A 19,467-nucleotide genomic window follows, 5' to 3' on the forward strand; every position below is an offset into this window, starting at 1 on the left:
CACCTAGATTCACTGAGGGGTTCACGGGTGAATGTACATTCCAGATGGATAGGGTTGTGTTTGGTGTCACACAGAATAAAGAAATGATGTTCTCTCACTCTGTCTCCTTCTAACTGTTGATGCCCTTTGGGACTTCATTTAAACCCTTCCTCCCAAGGGGCTGGAAGTGAGGGACCAAGCCCTGAGTTCACAAAGCTTCGGCCTTGCCACTGTGCGATGTGTACCTGGGCGCTGTAGTGCAGAAGGAAGGAGGTGACAACAGGGCTGATCAAAGCTAAGACTTTATTGACTTGGTTCCAGAAGGTGGTAAGGCTCAAAGGAAACGTGAATGTATAAGGGTGTCTCATGTCTCCCTTGTGTGTATCTCATGGTGGCTTTCCTGCTGTGCCTGAGGTCCTTCATCTGGCACTGCCTGAGCAGCCTCCTCCTCCACATCCTCACCATCAGAGGAGATATCACACTCCATGATCTCCTCACGAGTCAACACCTCACCCCTCTGTAATGCCACAGTGCACAGCAAACCACCGCGATATACGAGACCCTCGCCGGGACATACTGAAGGACTCCACTGGAACAATCCAGGCGCTTCAATCTCATCTTCAGGAGACCAATGGCCTCCTTGATGGTCACTCGGGTTGACCCGCAGCAGGTTTTGTACCTCTCCTCTGCATCCTTGTGTGGATTCCTCACAGGCGTCAGTACTCATGTCCTCACTGGGTTGCCCTTGTCTCCAAGGATCCATCTCAGAAAGCGCATGGGGCCACGGAAAAGTTCTGGCACCTGCGACTGCCTTGGTATGCAGGCGTTGTGGCTGCTTCCCGGGATTTGTGCACACACCTATAGGATCCATTTGTGATGGTCACAGACCAGTTGCACACTGAGCAAATGGAAGCCCTTCCTGTTGAAGGGTGCTGGCTGGTCTGCAGGAGCCTTGATGGTCACATGGGTGCAGTCAATGACACCCTATACCTGGGGAAATCCAGCGATGGCCCTGAATCCTATAGCCCTCTTAGCGTGACTGTTTGGATCGATGTGCACATAGTCACCGGGCCTCCTGAACAGGACATTGGTGACCTCCTTGATGCACTGATTCACCACAGACTGTGAGATTCCACACATATCTCCAGTGGATCCCCGCAATGATCTGGTCATCGAGAAGTTCAGTGGCACAGTGACCTTCAGTGACACCGGCATCAGGTGCCCACCAAGTCCCATGGGGCACAGCTGCATCATGGCAGAGAGATCAGTGACAACCTCCGTGGAGAGGTGCAGTCTGTGGAGACACTGTCGTTCGGACATCTGTAGGTAGTCGAACCTTGGCTGACGTGTTCCTCTGCCTCCTTCTCCAGCCTCCTGTTCGAGGCTGGCCTTCCTGTGGGCACCCAAGCTGCTGTGGTGTCCCTGCTGGTGCCTGCCCTTCCCTCCCTCCCTCTCTACTCCTCCTCAATGGGAGCCTCGAATCCAGGGTGAATGAGGCCCATGACAGGTTGCCCCTCCCTGAGTGCAAGGCCTTCACAGTAAACAACACCCAGCCACATTTACCTCACTCTTTACCCACTCACATTTACCCTCATTGAGGTGGCACTGCCTCAATGGCACCCTGGTGTAGCTCCTCCTGCAGAGCTGGCACATTGGCCCCCACTCCTGACAGTGATTCCGGATGCCCTTTCCCCCTCCACCCTTGCTGCCAAGTTACGCTACCTCACCCGACAGCTTCCCAGTGAAGCCAACACTCAGCTCCCACCTCCCAGTCACCTCCTTTAACCAGGCGAGGCTCTGAAGCCCCGTGGTTCCCTTGTGCTATTAGTTCAATTGGATCCAGTGAATAAAATTGCTGACAATTGGACTCATAAATACTTGAAATGCCTTCTTGCCGTGTGGATGTGCGAAGTCTGCCCTCCATGTCAGCCGCCGACAGAAAAATCCATTCCAATGTATTCCATTCCAATTGGCCGTTCTCAATAAAGTGTCATGAATGAAGTTCAGAGGAACAGACCAGGCTGGAAACACAGAAAGAGCGAGGAGAAGCTGGTCTGAAAAACAGAGATTAAACAACAGCCTTGTTCAGTTGGTTTGGGTCTGGTGTTTAGAATACCCGGAATCTGGGTTCACTTCCCTTCCAACTCAGCGAATTGTATCAACATTATGTTCATAAAACCATAGACTGATACCCAAAGAAGGAGACCATTTGGTCCATTGTGTCAGTGCTGTCTCTTTGGTTGTGCTATCCAATTAGTCCTGCTGCTCAGCTTTTTCCTGTAATCCGTACATTTTTCCTTCCAGTATTTATCCCAATTGCTTTTCAAAGTTACTACTGAATCTGCTTTCAAGTCCTGATCAGACAGTGCATTCCAGATCACAACACATCACTGTATAAAAAATCATTCCTCATTTCGCCTCTGGTTCTTTTCTCAATCACCTGATAAATACATCCTCTGGTTACTGACCCTTTTGCCACTGGAAACAATTTCTCCTTATTTAACTTATTGAAAACCTTCTTGATGATGTCACATACTAGACTGCCAGTAAAACTGAAGCCCATGTAATAAAAGGGACAATGACAGCATGCATATGAAGTTAGCAGACTGATAGGAATATAGAAGCAGGAGTAGGCCATTCAGCCCATTGAGACCACCCCGCCATTCAATATGATGATGATTGATCATCCACTTCAATGCCTTTTTCCCACACTATCTCCATTTCCCCTATGTCATTTGTATTTAGAAATCTGTCAATCTCTGCTTTAAACATACTCAATGACTGAGCTTCCACAGCTCTCTGGGGTAGAGAATTCCAAAGATTCACAACCCTCTGAGTAAAGAAATTTCTCCTGGTCTCTGTCCTAAGTGGCTTTCCCCTTCTGTTGAAATTGTGTCCCCTGGTTCTAGACTCCTCAACCGGAGGAAAAACTTCATCTACCCTGTCTATCCCTTTAAATATTTTGTAAGTTTCAATGAGATCACCTCTCATTCTTTGAAACTCTGGAGAATACAGGCCCAGTTTCCCCAATCTCTCTTCATAGGACAGTCCTGCCATCCCGGGAACAAGTCTGGTGAACCTTCATTGCACTCCCTCTATGGCAATGATATCCTTCCTAAGGTAAGGGGACCAAAATTGCACACAGTATTCCAAACTGCAGACCAACCAAGGTTATATACAATTGAAGCAAGACTTCACTACTCCTGTACTCAAATCCTCTTGTGATAGATGCTAACATATCATTCGTCTTCTGAATTGCTTGCTGCACCTGCATATTAGCTTTCAGTCACTTATTGACAAGGACACCCAGGCCCCTTTGTACATCTACACTTTCTAATCTCTTACCATTTAAGAAATAATCTGCACATCTGTTCCTCCTACCAAAGTGGATAACCTCACATTTTTACACATTATATTCCATGTGCCACTTTCTTGTCCACTCACTAAGTCTGTCCAAATCCCCTGGAAGCCGCTTTGCATCTTCCTCACAACACACATTCCCACCCAGTTTTGTGTCATCTGCGAACTTGGAAATACTACATTTGGTCCCCACATCCGAATCATTGGTGTATTTTGTGAACAGCTGGGTCACAGTGTAGTGGTGAACAGTTGTATTTCTGTCTGGAGGAAGGTTTACAGTGGGTTCCCCATGGTTCCTCATAACTTCAGACTGGAAAATCTGGGGTTGTTCTCCTTGGAGCAGAGCAAGTTCAGAACAACTTTGACAGAGTTAGAATCAAGGAATCAAATGGTTACAGTACAGAAGGAGACCATTCAGTCCATCATGTCCATGACAGCTCTTTGCAAGAGCAAATCAGCTAATTCCACTCCTCTGCCCTTTCATTGTAACCCTGCAAATTTTCTCTATTCAGGTGTTTATCCAATTCCCTTTTGAAAACCACGATTGAATCTGCCTCCAGCACTCTCAGGCAGTGTAATCCAGATCTGAACCACTCACTCTGTCCCACACCCCTGGTACCATTGCAGAAAATCTCTTCTGTTCATTTCATCCCTCATAAATAATTGAAATGAAATGTTTATTAGGAAATGCACAATATAAAAAAGAGAGAGAAATAAATGCTGAGAAAAATAGAAGTCAATGTTTGGAAGGTAAAAAGAGCAAAAGATGTAACTTTTATTCTGGTTGAGTGAGAGGAATATATCACACTTTGGGGCTTTTTAAGAGGATTTACTGATAAACCTGGGATTTGAGAGGAAGCTGGTTCATGGTTTACAGAACAAATTCAGTCCCTGGGGTGGAGGCAACAGCTGCACCGTCCAATAACAGACAGGACGGGGACACTGTCTCAGGCCTGGTGAGCTCAGTCGATGAAAGCATGAAACTCTGAATCTCAAGTTTTTGAGTTTGAGCCCCACGATGGGTGTTTTTTATTTCCTTTTTAGGCTGATTTTACAGGCATTCTCCAGCTCTGAATTCCTCGGCAGAGAGTTCAAGGAGTGTTTGAAATGAAATTCAACAGCAGTATGAGAAAGTCTCTCCTTGATTCAGGACTCTTACCTCTCTGCAGCAACTCGCTGCTGAAGATTGAAATTTATCTCATTTCATTTTCAGCTCATGGTCAGTGTGAATCAGTGAGACTTCTGGCTGTCTCCCACTTCACAATCCATCAGTGCTGAGAAATCAATGGGGAATATTACTCACATGTTACAATGTTTTATAAATACTTGAATGTATTTCACACTGTGTCTAACAGTGTGAATCTCCCCTGGTATATCAGCTCACCAATACTTCAACAGAACATTCACATAATGTGAGCTCTGAGATCTGTTCAGAACCCATTCCCAAGACCTGGAAAGTGGGATTGGGCTGGATCGCTCTTTTTCAGCTGGCACAGACACGATTGGTAAATGGTCTCATTCTGTGCCTTAAATTTACTCCATTTTCTATGTTCTATGAAGTGAGGTGTGATTGGGAGGGGCAATTCCACCAGGGTTATATTTTCTACCAAAACAATGACACAAGGGATACTTCACTTTTTCATTCATTCATTCATGCGATGTGGGCATCGCTGGCTAGGCCAGCATTTATTGCCCATGAGAAAGTGGTGGTGAGCTGCCTGCTTGAACTATTACAGTCCATGTGGGGTAGGTACACCCACAGTGCTGTGAGAAAGGGAGTTCCAGGATTTTGACCCAGCGACAGTGAAGGAACGGCGATATAGTTCCAAGTCAGGATGGTGTGTGGCTTGGAGGGGAACTTGCATGTGGTGGTATCCCCTGCATTTGCTGCCCTTACCCTTCTAGGTGGTAAAGGCCGCTGGGTTTGGAAGGTGCTGTCTAAGGAGTCGTGGTGCATTGCTGCAGTGCATCTTGTAGACGGTACACACTCTGCAACTGTGCGTCGATGGTGGAGGGAGTGAATGTTTGCAGATGGGGTGCCAATCATGCGGGCTGCTTTGTCCTGGCGGTGTTGAGATTCTTGAGTTGGAATTGCACCCATCCAGGCAAGTGGAGAGTATTCCATCACACTCTTGACTTGTGCCTTGTGGATGGTGGACAGGCTTTGGGGAGTCAAGAGTCATGGATGAGTGAGAGGAATACATCACACTTTGGGGCTTTTGTAAGAGGATTTATTGATAAACCTGGGATTTGAGAGGAAGCTGCTTCATGGTTTACAGAACAAATTCAGCCCCTGGGGTGGAGCCAACAGCTGCACTGTAATTACTCGCCTCAGGATTCCAAGCCTCTGACCTGCTCTTGTAGCTACGTTATTTGTTTGGCTCCCCATGGTAACCCCTATAATGTTGATAGTGCTGGATTCAGTGATTGTAATGCTATTGAATGTCAAGGGGAGATGGTTAGATTCTCTCTTGTTGGAGATATTCATTGCCTGGCACTTGTGTGGTGCGAATGTTACTTGCCACTTATCATTCCAAGTCTGTGTGACTGAAATAGCTCAGTTGGGAGAGTGTTAGATTGAAGATCCCTGGTTCAATCTGGGGCTTTGGCAGTTCTCCTTTATTCTGCATCGCCATTTGGTTTTGACTCTTGAGCTGCACAATTTACACTGAAATTATTTACCCAACTCTGAAGGTTGGATTGGAATAGAGAGATATCAAGGATGGGAAATATTTACATTGTCTGCTGTAGCTTATTCTCTATCTCTCTGTGTCCTTTTCCCCAGTTTTTGACTCTCTCGGGGCCGGGTGAACATTTGATTTGCTGCATTTGTCCCAAACTGAAGCCTTTTCCACATCTCTGGGTGGTCAGACTCGCTCTGTCTGTTTTTGTTGCTCGTGACCATTAACGAGAACAGGCCACGAGTTCAACGTTTCTCAGCAAACGGAAGATAATTGGAAAGAATTCTGTGTTACTCCAGACCAGTGACAAAGATACAATGGATGTTATTCAAAATAAGTTTCCTCTGACATTTTATGTAAACTTGTTTGTATCTAAAAGTTGGATTTTAAGTGTAACAAAAATGTGTCAAATTATTGACTGACCATGTGACAGCACACATGGGGATCAAATCCACAGCCTTGTTGTTATCAACACTGCGTCCTAACCAACTGAACTAAGTGGCCTATAGACAGAGCCAGGTATGGGTTTGAGCCGCACGCTGGGCGGTTTGTGTTTTATTTCTCACACTGGGTGACAGAGCAATTGTACAAACAATGGACACATCACATCCCTGGAACATTGTTCTGATATAAAACAGTGTGAAATAAGAACTGAGCATGGAAATGGAACGGAACCAGAAATCAGGACTTTAATCTGTTAAAGTTGATCTTGAAATTCAACCATTCACTGAACATTCCAAAAGATTGAATTCTCTCCTGATATAAAATCCAGGAACTTGAGCTGCTGTAAAACACAACTGAACCTGATGTGATTTGAACACGCAACCATCTGATCCAGAGTCAGACGCGCTACCGTTGTGCCACAAGCTCACAGATAACGCAAAGCATCCCATTCCTGGCAGATTTACTTCTTGTTTAGTTTCAGTGATTGAAATTAATTCAATCCTAATCTGACCTCCACTCTGTAAAGGCCTGCCACCCGACCTGAACCCGACGGGACCTGACGACCTGTGTCGGGTTCGGGTCATGTCGGGTCGCTCTTCCGGGTCTGGCTTTTGGACTCGGGTAGGGTCAGGCCAGGTTCAGGTCAGGCTGGGTCCAGGTCGGGCTGAGTCCGTGTCGGACACACACAGTAAGTATTACATTTAACTCTGCTGGGAAGTTGAGTTTAATAAGTGTCAAAAGTTGAAAAGCCAACCAAAGCCGGGAGTCCGGGTCATTAAGGAGGGAAACTCTGAGTCTGCTCAGTGAGCAAGTGAGCATCTCTAGGACGTCATTGCGCTCGTGCTGCAGCTTCCTGTGGATTCGAAATTGGGAGGTAGATAAAGTGAACATTCCGGTGGTCGGGGAAGGCTCGGGTCGGTTTGGGCATGGGAATAAATGGAGATACTCGGGCCGGGTCCAATGTGGTTCTGTCGGGTTCGGGTCGGGTATTTTTTCCTGACCTGAGCAGGCCTTTACCGCTCTGTCAGTTCAGTGCCTTATTTAAACTATGACTTGGAGTTCTGTTTTACAGGGTCTCGACTGTTTCAGTGTTTCCCAGACCCACTACTCTGATTAATCAGACATTTTGCTGCTAACTGCTGCTGCTACAATTGAAATGTAAAAAAAGAATTTCCAGTGACCTGCAACCAATGGACAAATACATTTCAGAAAGATAAAGCTCATTCACCAATCCACAAATGTGTCTTTCTGCTTATATTTATAAACAACTCCTTCTCTCCACTATGAGAACTAAACAATCACTCCAGTTATTTGAAAGTTAGTACAAGATGTTCCAGTTCATCAATTTTAAAACTGCAGCAGGTATTTTCCAGAAAACTTCTCTGTTGGAACCTCAGTCCCATTTAGATTGAAAGTGGACAATTAATGTATTCACTTGTTCATTGTGGGCAGGTGTCTGACTTAGAATAAATCTCATTAACTTTCAATGAGGTGGCAGTATTTCTGTGCTCCCATTTTACACAGTCTGTCCTGTTCATGCACCATGTTTTTATTCTCCTCTCCCATTCTCCACAGGATACAGATTGCAAGCATCATCAATCTAGCTGTTGAAAAGCATTGGAAGAATCTGGTCACACAGGTATTGAAACATTCATTATCTGCCATTTTACAAGTTGGTTGCTTTAAACACAGTACAATGTGCAATCATCTTGAAAAGAGATTCTCTTCAATATCCAATACAAATTGAATTACAAACCTGACAGACAAACACAGGAGAACAAGTGACTAGTGAACACAAACCTCATGGTGCTCATTTTCAGATTTATTGCAGTCACTTACAAAACAAGTGAAAGAATATTACAGTGAAATGATTTGGAAAGTAGGTGTGACTTTTGTTGGTGCCTTTCTTTGCTCTGTTGGTGAAACTTTCTTGCACCTGACTCCTGTTCATGTCTCTGTTTCCTCTATTGAATGAGGAAGGAGGTATTTGATCAGAAATCAACTGGATTGTGTACCTTTGAGAGGGGATTTCTGCACCATCAGGGCTGGAAACAGGAGTGAGTGAAAGACACTGTGTGGAGTTTGATTTTGTACAGAGGGAGAGCAAATCTAACAGGACTGTGAGATATTGGCCTGGATTTTGCAGCCCAATAGTGGTGAATTCTGAGACTTTCACTGCTATTGAGGGTCTGAACAGCACTGCAACTGCCAGTACATGCACACACTAACACCAACATCTGGAAGTTGTGGTGGTGAGAAATGTGCTTAGAAGGAGCCTCTGATCATAATCGCACCAGCCCACTCTTTAAAGTGACAGGGACCTGCAGTTCAGCAATTTGGGCTCATTGCCCACAACGTACCCTGATTTTTACCTGGGTTGGATTAGAGCCGGTTCCAACAGGCTCAGGGGTGCTCGGGAAGGACTTTTCTGTTGACACAACAGCTCCACTATTCCAGGAAGACACCGGCAGCAGCAGGGGTCAACTTTCAGAGGGAGTTCAGACATTTTAAATGTTGTATTTTGTTTCTTAATTGTATGTAACTTTTTAGCATCGCCTTATCAGAGTTCTTAAATTTACATCTGACTTTTTATGAACAAGATTGAAGTGCTTTTAAAAGATCTCTAAATATATATGACTTTTTATCGAGATTTATCTGGCTTCTTTGTAAAGACTCGAGTAAGATTGAAATGACTTTTAAAAACTACATCTTATCCTTTAAAATCCTGCTTACATGTCGATGACATTGGAGATGGCTTCAGAATAACTTAGACTATCTTTCTAACAGGTACTGCAACAGCTTCAGTCCTACTTTCTGCAAAAGCTGGTGAATTACAAAGAAACAATGTATTGAGCATTTTATAAACTGTTGATGCAGATGGGATTCAAACTCATACATGTAAAACAGAAGGAATTAATAATCCATCATCTTAACCTCTCAAACACTTCATCACCCAGCTTTGTGCCAGCAACCCATCACATGTCTTTTTTGCCTCCATGGAAATTTGGGCAGGATGGTCACCTTCAGCTCAGATCCTGACTGTGCATCCAGATGTGCAATGATGGAAATGTAGCTTCTTTTAGTAAATGACATTTCCATCACATCAGGTCATGGCCTGTTGGGAATGGAGTGGTGTGAAACATTTCCAGACCATGTCCAACACGTTTCTACTCAGTGTGAAAATCCACCACGGAAAGACTGGATCATACAATCATTTGATCACATCATGATTAACATCACTCAGACACCTGAACCATTAGGTCACTGACGAAGTCATGATGACTTCGAATTTCTCATGAAATGACAACTGAACGAACTGACTGGAAGAATTGCTTTAACTCCACGTGATCAGAGAGGCACAGCCTCAGACCGACTTGGCAGATGAATATTGATTGAATAATTTCTGTGTGAGGAATGTTCCAGCATCATAAACCAAGGGAACGTGCTGACTGAGCTGTGTCTTCATCTCTTCTGGGCAGTCGGACAGTTCACCCTTCATTCTGCTCTGATTCACTTTCCCAAAGCGGATCTACAGATTCTCAAATCTGGAGATGGGGTTTTCTTATTTTGTTCCTTTTGATTTTTCTTGCTCCTGAATGATAATATATTCTAAACCTCGGATCAACCCTCCCCTTTGCGTCGTGTTATAGTCTTGGTTAAAAGAGACACAAAATGACACAAACACTCTGAAACATACAACACGGTCACACTTTCCTTCAGTGAGATTAATGTTGAGCTGTTTTCCAGGTTAAATGCAACTGCAAACACATTGCTCTCAAAGAAATTGTAGGGGATTGAGTTGCCGTTGTATTATTAGCACTGGACATCTGTACGAGCAGGAACAGCCATATCAAACTCACATCCTTCACAAAGGCAACCACTGAGCTGTTTTCTTTTGTGAATGAAATTCATAAGAAAAGTTAAAGTTCACAAGAAAATGGATGTAAATGATTGATAGCTGAACTTTTGAAGCAAGGATATGAATCCAAGATTTTCTGATTAGAAGACAAACACTCGAACCAATTAAGCTACTGAGCCAGATCACAAGTGCTGTGACAACTAAGGGCAGAGGAGGGCACTCTTTATTCTCATCCCACTTCTCCACAGGTCACAACATCTATGTGAACTTTTCCCACATACTGATACAGTCAATCATGTACTCTATTTTTCCCAGAATAGAAGACACTGACCAGGTTTCTTTAATGAACAACAAAATTATCCATTTATTGTCGAACAAGTTTTAACTAGTCATGAAGTAAAGCAAAAACACACAGGTGGAAATTTTAAAAGTTCCTTTTTCACCTTTACCAACTTTTAAAGTCCTTTTTTTTATCTTCGAGCCACATGCACACACACACACACCGGATAGCTGAAAAAATAAAAGGGATTTTAAAAAAAATTCAGCACTCTGTTCCAGACAAAAACAACCTCTTGGGCTGTTTATTTGCTCATTTTTGAAGAAATCATCAGATGAGATATGTTGCTCCAAAACTGGAATACAGTCTAACTTCCGAGTATACGTAGACAGGTCACTAGGGTATTTTAGAACAGTTCTTTTCAGAAGGCATTGAGAATTAATTTTAGCAGGCCTTCTTCAAAGACATGCGACAAGTTGAATTAACTCAGTGGACTTCTCAGGGTCTTTTAAAGATTTTCTGGAAAACAAACTGGGTTGTGGTCTTCTCTCCTTCCTTGACGATTCTTCAGGCTAACTTTATCAGCTGCTCACTCCAGCAGGTAAAACACACTGACTGCTACAACCAAAGGTTGTGAGTTTTCTGCTGTCTTAGGTTTGCGCTGCTGCTGCCAAGCTTGTCCAATCAAGGGGCTTGACTGACTTCTCTGTCCACATTTCTCCCTGTTACCAGGGTTTCTGTTCTATACTTAACTTGAATCATGTGACAACCAGTAAACATAGTTGCCAAATTGGTTCTTTTGGTGCCCTCTTGAAAAAGAACTGGTCCTACACTTATTCAGTTTGATTATGACTTCTTCAAAAAATATTTTAACAAAAGAAACAGAATCCCTTCCATAACATCATGTCCTTTCCCTGAGCTACAGGTTATTGCAAGTCTCTCTGGCAGTGTTTATTTTAGGTGATTTTGTACTCAGGTTCTTTTGGAATCCATGTGTTTGCAGATCTTTGTGAGTGAGAGATGTGGTAATATGTTTAAAAGATTTCCCTGTAAATTATTCATATCTCCATCTTTCCCCGAACTTTGTACAAACACATTAATATGGGAATCACACACATCAGGCCGTCAAACCTGTCCGCTAAACATTGAAAGGTGACAGTGTTTATTGTGACGGGGTTCCATTTATGAAGACACATCTTGATGATACACACATGTAAAAATTTGTATATTATGTTCATGACATAATGACATAAATAAACATTTCCTTGCACTTGCCATGCTTGTTGAACATTTTCTCTGCTGATGCCCCCTGAATATATTAGAGAACATGGTGACGAGGTTGAGATAAAAGTCTGTAAATATAGGCAGCAAACAGCAGCAGGGACTGCAGTGAACAAGATTTACGTGACATATTTGTGCTTATATTGGTGGGTGAAATAAGATACTAAACACACAAAATCCTACATTTGAGCTTGCGTAAAAGATTGCTCTGTCTATGGAGATAGCATCAAAGAATGCTCAGCAATTTTGTCCTATGCCACTGATCGTAACACACTTCAGGGGAACTTAAAAAAATGGTAAAATGGGCTTTCACATAACAGATGAAATTTTACACAGAGAAGTGTGAAGTGATACAATTTGGAAGGAAGAATGCATATAAATGAACCGTTACAATTCTAAACTGGGTGCAGGAGCAGAGAGACAATGTACACCAATGTTAGAAGGATTGAAAAGGTTGCTTAGAGCAAACAGGACACTTGGCTTTATTAATAGAGGCATAGAGTGAAAACATATAAATTATGCTAAACCTTTATAAAATACTGGGAATGAATGGCCTCTTCCTGTACCTCCACAGAAAGCTTCCATTCCAGGTTTACAAACACTCGTCAGGATCACTCTCCACAGATCCTGCCACTCCAGGCTCGGACACCCACTTCAGGATCACTCTCCACAGATCCCGCCACTCCAGGCTCGGACACCCACTTCAGGATCACTCTCCACAGATCCCGCCACTCCAGGCTCGGACACCCACTTCAGGATCACTCTCCATACATCCCGCCACTCCACGCACGGATATCTCCCTCAGGATCAGATCAAAGAATGTTGCTTGTCACTTATCAGCTCAAGCCTGAATGTTCTTCAGGTCTTGCTGCTTGCAGGCAAAGACTGCTTCAGTTTCTGAGGAGTTGTGAATCATCAGCGAACATTCCCACTTCTCACTTATGTTGAAGAGAAAGCCATCAATGAAACAGCTGAGGATGTTTGGGCCTAGGACACTGCCCTGAGAAACTAGGTATCCAGTCATGAATGGTGGTCGACAATTAAATAACGAACCAGATGAGGAGGCTCCAAAAACATCCCTATCCTCAATGTTGGTGGAGCCGAGCACGTCATTGCAAAGGATAAAGCTGAAGCATTTGAAACCGTCTTCAGTCAGAAATTGCTCAGTGGATGATTCAACTTGGCCTCTTGAGTTCCCCAGCATCACAGCTTCCAGTTTTCAGCCAATTTGCTTCACTCCACATAATGGCAAGAAACAGCTGCAGGCACTCGATACAGCAAAGACTATGGGCCCGAACATCATACCGGCTCTAGTACTGAAGACTTGTGCTCCAGAACTCGCTGCGCCCTCAGCCAAGCTGTTCCAGTAGAGCGACAACACAGGCATCTACTTGCTGCCCCATCTGTCTACTATCAATCATCAGCAAAGCGATGGAAAATGTCACCAACAGTGCGATCAAGCACCAGACACTTAGCAATAATCTGATCATCGATGCTCAATTTAGGTTCTGCCAGGGTCTCTCAGCTCCAGGAAATAATTTGGCAGATAGAGGCGAATGTGGGAAAATGTGAGGTTATCCACTTTGGAAGGAAGAATAGAAAAGGAAATTATTATTTAAATTGTGAGAGATTACAGAATGCTGCGGTGCAGAAGGATCTGGGTGTCCTCGTGCATGAATCACAAAAAGTTACCATGCAGGTACAGCAAATAATTAGGAAGGCAAATGGAATGTTACCCTTTATTGCAAGGGGGATGGAGTATAAAAGTAGAGAAGTCTTGCTACAAATGTACATTGTGCTGGTGAAACCACACCTAGAGTACTGTGTACAGTTTTGGTCTCCTTATTTAAGGAGGGATATACTTGCATTGGAGGCAGTTGAGAGAAGGTTCATTGGATTGATTCCTGTGATGAAGGTGTTGTCTTATGAGGAAAGTTGAGCAGGTTGGACCGATACTCATTGGAGTTGAGAAAAATGAAAGGTGAACGTATTGAGACATATAAGATTCTGAGGGGGCTTGACAGGGTAGATGCTGAGAGGATGTTTCCTCTCGTGGTGGAATCTAGAACGAGGGGACATAGTTTCAGATTTAGGGGTTTTTCATTTAAGAAGGAATTTCTTCTCTCAGAGGGTCATTAATCTTTGGAATTCTTTACCGCAGAGAGCAGTCATTGAATGTCTTCAAGATTTTTATCTACAAGAGAGCCAAGGGTTATGTGGGCAGGCAAGAAAGTGGGGTTGAGGTCATGATCAGGTCAGCCATGATCCTATTGAATGGCGGAGCAAGCTCGAGGGGCCAAATGGCCTACTCCTGCTACTAGTTCTTCTGATCTTATGTTCGTATGATCTCATTGCAGCTTGGTCCAAACAGAGACGTAAGAGTGGAATTCCAGAGGAGAGGTGAGTGTGATTGCCCTTGAGTGAGTGTGGCATCAAGGATCCCCAGCAAAATTGAAGTCAATGGGAATCAGGGGGAAAACTCTCCACTTGTTGAAGTCATACCTCGCACAAAGCAAGATGTTGTGGTTAGTGGAGGCCAATCATCTCAGCCCAGGACATTGCCTCAGGAGTTTCTCAGGGTAGTGTCCGAGACACAAACATCCCAGCTGTTTCATTGACGACTTTCTCTTCAACATAAGTCAGAAGTGGGAATGTTAGATGATGATTCACAACTCTTCAGTCTGTGCCTGCAAGCAGCAAGACCTGAACAACATTCAGGCTTGAGCTGATAAGTGACAAGCAACCTTCTGGCCACACAAGTGCCAAGCAGTGAACATCTCCAATGAGAGAGAAAAAAAATCTACCTTTTGATATTCAGAAGCATTATCATCGTTAAATCCCCCACCATCAACATCTTGACCAGAAACGTAACTAGACCAGTCACATCTATGCTGTGGCTATAAGCGCAGGTCAGAGATTACGAATTCTGCAGCAAGTATCTCACCTCCTGACACCCCAAATCCTGTCCACCATCTACAAGGCACAAGTCAGAAGTGTGATGGAATACATCCCACTCAACAACACTCAAGAAGCTCAACACCATCCAGGACAAAGCAGCGCACTTGATCGGCACCTAACCCACCACCTTAAACATTCAATCCCCCCACAACCAGTAAACAGTGGCTGCAGTGTGTACCATTTCCATATGCACTGCAGCAACTCGCCAAATATCCTTCAACAGCACCTTCCAAACTCGTGACCACTACCACCTCGAAGGACAAGGGCAGCAGATGCATGGGAACTCACTACCTGCAGGTTCCCCTCCAAGACACTCACCATCCTGACTTGGAACGATATCGCCATTTCTTCATTGTTGTTGGGTCACAATCCTGGAACTCCCTCCCCAATAGCACTGTGGGTGTTCCTGCACCATATGGACTGCATCAGTTCAAGAAGGCAGCTCTCCACCACCTTCTCAACGGCAATAGGAATGGGTAATAAATGCTAGCCTTATCAGCGATACTCACACCCAAGAATGAATAAAAACCAAATCACTCTCCACAGATTCCCTACAATCTGGGCTTGGACATTTACTTCAGGAGCACAGAGCTTTATATCACTGCAACATGAGTTCCAATCTTCATATTCTGTTCACTTTTCACATTATTTTCTACCAGTCCACTAGCTTTTATTAATTCAGTATTCGGGTCTCTGCTCCTCCGCCGTTTCTAACATCTCACCTCTTACAAAAAAACACTCTGATCTATCGTAGGCAAACTCCATCTGCCAAAGCATCGCTCACTCACTTAATCTATCAAGAAGATTTGAAAATAAATTTCTTGCCAAAGGATAATTTTCTGCATCTGCTCCCTCGCCATTTGCTTTTCCCATTTGTCTTTCACTTGGTGCAAATCGAGAGAAAGTAAAGATGGAAGGAAGGAGGGGAGGAAAAATCCTGCTCTGTTTCGTGATCCCTATTTGATCTTCATTCCAGTGCAGTTTGGGTGAAGAATTCCAATTGTCTGTCTCAATTTTAATAAAGTATAACCAATCCTGGAATCACTGTCTGGACATTGACAAGAACAGGTTTCGAGGCTGACTTTGAACATCAACAATACACTAAACAGTTCATACACTAGCAACAAGGATGGGATTCGAACCCACGTGTGCAGAGCACAATGGATTAGCAGTCCATCGCCTTAACCTCTCAGCCACCTTGTCAGTTGCAGAAACGCAGCTGTCACATTCAGCACAGTTTCTGGCTGTGCAGCCAGCTGTGCAATGATGGAAATGTATCTTCTGCAAGGAAATGAAGTTGGGAATGGAGCGGTGTGAAACATTTCCAGACCATGTCCAACACGTTTCTACTCGGTGTGAAAACCCACCACGGAAAGACTGGAACATACAATCATTTCAACACATCATGATTAACATCACTCAGACACCTGAACCATTAGGTCACTGACGAAGTCATGATGACCGAATTACTCATGAAATGACAACTGAACCAACTGACTGGAAGAATTGCTTAAACTCCACATGATCAGCGAGGCACAGCCTCAGGCCGACTTGTCGGGTGGTGTAAACAGATATCACTGCTTCTGATCTTCACCAGAACAGAGAGTGAGATGTAACATTGATCATCAAACAGACTGTGAAAGCAGACAACAGTATAAAACACATGGAGAGACACTGTGGAATAACAAATAGATTTGTTTGGAATGTTGAAATTTTGATTGGAATGGATAAAACACCAGAAACAGCAGATTAAATTGGGATTCTCATCATTATATTGATCTGGGACAGAAAAGAGAAACCGATGGAAAGAAGAGAAGAAGGAAGAAAAGAAAGGATGGAACTGTTCAATTTTTTCAGTTTTTTCACACGCCCATCAAAGCTGATACAAAAAGTTGCAAATAACAGAGAATTTCACCAAAAAGGGAGATTAAATGTTGCTGAAACCTTGGATCGAAGGATGCTCCAACAGATCACCTGTTTAACTGTCTCCTCACTCGGGGATTTCAATCAGTCAGCAATATTATTCTCTACTTTTTTTGTTAATTGGTCCCAGAACTGTCACTTGGAATTAATATCTGTGTTCCGACTCCTGAATAATAAAAGTGTGAGTTTCTCGATATTTTCTGGACACAGTTCCTGCTGAAAGACTAAGAACTCTTTTCAAATTTACACAATACTCGAAACACACTCATCAAGCCTGCGAAGCTAGCATCCTTGGTGCTGCTCTCTCTTCTCCCAAACTTCATCTCATGTGACTGTTACATCATCACTCTGACCGTGGGAGGGGTTGATACCACTATCTTCAGCATTAACCCTTTACATCCTTATACCACACTGTCTGTCCAAAAAAAATGGGTGGAGGGAACTTCCTTCATTTATCAAAACACCAACAGCAGCACAGTGGCACAATGGTTAGCACCGGAGCCTCACAGCTCCAGCGACCAGGATTCAGTTTTGGGTACTGCCTGTGTGGAGTTTGCAAGTTCTCCCTGTGTCTGTGTGGGTTTCCGCCGGGTGCTCTGGTTTCCTCCCACCTCCAAAAGACTTGCAGGTTGGTAGGTAAATTGGCCATTGTAAATTGTCCGTAGTGTAGGTACGTGGTTGGAGAATGGTGGGGATGTGGTAGAGAATATGGGATTAATGTAGGATTTGTATAAATGGGTGGTTGCTGGTTGGCACAGACTCGGTGGGCCGAAGGGCCTGTTTCAGTGCTGTATCTCTAAATAAGAAAAGTAAAATAAAAGCTACCAGTCGTAAATCAACTCAAACCCATCAGAAAGATAGAGGGAGACTGTCAGAGAACTTCCTGCATCCAGTCCTGACCCTGTCACACTCAGCAGCTTCTCACCCAGACCCCACTCTCATCAACACTGAACATTGTTACCAAGACCCTTCAAATGCTGTTTATAAAAGGTAGAAAAATTCAAACTTCATCACAGCTCGATTGAATAGAACAAAGTTTAATATCTTCTCGTCATCACTCGGTAACCACATGAGGCAGTCCTTAAATCAGTAGCATAAATTATCAGCTGTAAGAATGTTTGTCATTGGGTTGAATCATTTCTGTGTGAGGAATGTTCCAGCATCATAAACCAGGGGAACGTGTTGACTGAGCTGTGTCTTCATCTCTTCTGGACAGTTCACCCTTCTTTCTGCTCTGATTCACTTTCCCAAAGCGAATCTACAGATTCTCAAATCCAGAGACTGGGTTTTCTTATTTTGTTCCTTTTGATTTTTCTTGCTCCTGAATGATAACATATTCCAGCCTCGGATCAACCTTGCCCTGTGTCCCAGTCTCGGTTAAAAGCGACAAATAACGGCACCAACATTCTGAAACATACAACACGGTCACATTCTGCTTCAGTGAGATTAATGCTGAGGCAGTTTTTCCGTGTCGAATGCGATTGTGAACAAATTTCTCTCAAGGAAATTGTGAGTGATCGAGTATTTGCACTGAATTTCTGTGCAAGAAGGGACAGTTTCAAACAGCCATTCCCAAATCACTTCCTTCACAAAGACAAAGACTGTGCTGTCTTAACGTGTGAATCAACGTCACAAACAAATTTGAACTCGAAGTTCAGGAGAAGACAGAGATGTGAATGATTGACAGTGTAATCTTTAAATTATAATTTTCCGTTTCTTCGTTGAAGTGAGGCTCAACCCTCAGCCACTGGAGATCGCGGAAAGCTACAAACTTGGATCCAGAAATCAGAAAAGTAGTGAAACAGTTGGTGAGTACATTGTGACACTGAAGAATTTATCACCACATTGCAACATTGGCACATTCTTAGACCGTACATTATGAGACAGATTTGTGCTTATATTGGTGGATGAGGAAAGATACTAAACACACACAATCCCAATTTGAGCTAGTGTGTAAGATTGCTCTTTCCACAGAGATAGCATCAAAGAATGCTCGTGAATTGCGTCCTATGCCAGTGACAGTAATACACATCAGAGGAACTTAATCACACTGGTAAAATGGGCTTTCACACAACAGATAAAATTTTACACAGAAAATTGTGAAGTGATACAGTTTGGGAGGAATAATGAGACAATGTACACCAATCTTTTTTGATCAAGGTTTGAAAAGGTTGCTAAGAGCAAACAGGACACTTGGCTTTATGAATAGAGGCATCGAGTAAAAGCAAATAAGTTATGCTAAACCTTTATAAAACACTGGGGCTGAATGACCTACTCCTGCACCTCCACGGAAAGCTTCCACTCCAGGCTCAGACACCCTCTTCAGGATCACTCTCCATACATCCTGCCATTCCACGCACGGATATCTCCCTCAGGATCAGATCACAGCTCCACAGTCCTGCCACATCCAGTCGTGAATGGTGGTGGATAATTAAATAACTAACAAGATGAGGAGGCTCCAAAAACATTCACATCCTCAATGATGGTGGTGCTGAGCACGTCAGTGCAAAAGATGAAGCTGAAGCATTTGCAACCATCTTCAGTCAGAAATATTAAGTGGATTTGATCTGTGCTAATTTCAGCTCCTCATGCTCGCTGGTGCCTTGGTTCTCTGGTGCTAATTTCAGAGTAAATCATGCAGCTTGACAATTGGAGCCAAAGAAAAAGACACAGGAGAGGTTGAAAGTGCCAAAACCTGGGATTGA

General features: G+C 43.6%; 1 protein-coding gene and 1 non-coding gene across 2 annotated transcripts in view; one reads left to right on the top strand and one right to left on the bottom strand.

Annotated features, from left to right (window-relative positions):
- Positions 1-19,467, top strand: part of LOC137364974 (histone H2A-like) — a 49,401-nt gene that overhangs the window by 13,184 nt on the left and 16,750 nt on the right. The gene's annotated exons all lie outside the window — the stretch shown is intronic.
- trnas-gcu (transfer RNA serine (anticodon GCU)) lies at positions 15,961-16,042 on the bottom strand. Its single transcript has one exon. It is a non-coding gene; the product is annotated as a tRNA-Ser (tRNA).

Source organism: Heterodontus francisci, unplaced genomic scaffold (assembly GCF_036365525.1).
Source record: "Heterodontus francisci isolate sHetFra1 unplaced genomic scaffold, sHetFra1.hap1 HAP1_SCAFFOLD_43, whole genome shotgun sequence".
NCBI classification, from domain to species: domain Eukaryota; kingdom Metazoa; phylum Chordata; class Chondrichthyes; order Heterodontiformes; family Heterodontidae; genus Heterodontus; species Heterodontus francisci.